Source organism: Triticum aestivum, chromosome 2D (assembly GCF_018294505.1).
Source record: "Triticum aestivum cultivar Chinese Spring chromosome 2D, IWGSC CS RefSeq v2.1, whole genome shotgun sequence".
Lineage (NCBI taxonomy): Eukaryota > Viridiplantae > Streptophyta > Magnoliopsida > Poales > Poaceae > Triticum > Triticum aestivum.
Genome location: NC_057799.1, coordinates 370,127,897 through 370,129,392, shown reverse-complemented (window position 1 = coordinate 370,129,392; position 1,496 = coordinate 370,127,897).

Genomic DNA, 1,496 nt, shown 5'->3' with positions numbered 1-1,496 from the left:
AAGGAAAACGCTCCCGAGGACACATGGGAATTATCGTGAAGCTAGTTTTCATCGCGTTCATATGATTCGCGTTCGGTACTTTGATAATTTGATTTGTGGGTGGACCGATGCTTGGGTGCTCTCCTTACTTGGACGAGCATCCCACTTATGATTAACTCATATTGCAAGCATCCGCAACTACAAAAGAAGTATTAAGGTAAACCTAACCATAGCATGAAACATATGGATCCAAATCAGCCCCTTACGAAGCAACACATAAACTAGGGTTTAAACTTCTGTCACTCTAGCGATCATCTACTTATTACTTCCCAATGCCTTCCTCTAGGCCCAAACAATGGTGAAGTGTCATGTAGTCGACGTTCACATAACACCACTAGAGGAAAGACAACATACATCTCATCAAAATATCGAACGAATACTAAATTCACATGACTACTAATAGCAAGACTTCTCCCATGTCCTCAGGAACAGACGTCACTACTCACAAATCATATTCATGTTCATAATCAGAGGGGTATTAATATGCATAATGGATCTGAACATATGATCTTCCACCAAATAAACCAACTAGCATCAACTACAAGGAGTAATCAACCCTACTAGTAACCCACAAGTACCAATCTGAGGCTTTGGGACAAATATTGGATACAAGAGATGAACTAGGGTTTTAGAGGAGATGGTGCTGATGAAGATGTTGATGGAGATTGATCCCCTCCTGTCGTGGTTTTGTCACGACAGATGTCCTAGAGAAAGGACTTAGTCGTGGAGCCATCGCTACGGGTTAGCTCGAAGAGGTTAAAGCGGACAAGGGACGCAAGAGAGTTTTATACTAGTTCGGCCCCTTCGATGAAGGTAAAAGCCTACGTCTAGTTGTGATGGAATTGATGGGGTTTCAATGACCAGGGAGCGAATACGCTTTGCTTGAGTCTCGAGTTGTTGTCTGTTGTCCCTGAACCGCCGCCGGGTCATCCCCTTATATACATGGGTTGACGCCTGTCGGTTTACATACTCCGAGGCCGGTTCACAATCGTGTCCGGCTCGGTCTCTGCTACGCATATCTTACAACACAAGTTTACATCTCAATACCGGTTTGTGTCTACATGCCTTAAACCGGCTTTGGGCCCTGGGCCTCCATGAAGCGTCACCGTCTGTCTTCATGGGCTTCAGATACAGATGCACTACTTATGAAGTTAACCCGGCCTCTCCTGGCCGGTTTACACCCAGTGGTAATATCCCCAACATTAGGCCCCAGATTGATTTGAACTGGTTCATGTCAATCCTCAATACTTGAGAAAATTTCCTCTTCAACATCTTCACACAATCTTGTAAACCGCCATGACATCATCTTCTAGGATCTTGGTAAACCGCCGTGACGTCACCTGTCATTAACGAGCCTCCGACAATCGAGGTGACAGCATTACCTTGTATCCAAAAATCCGGCTCCTCGATTTTCGCATATGTCGTTTATCTCCTTATAAATAGGGCCAGGGGGTCTT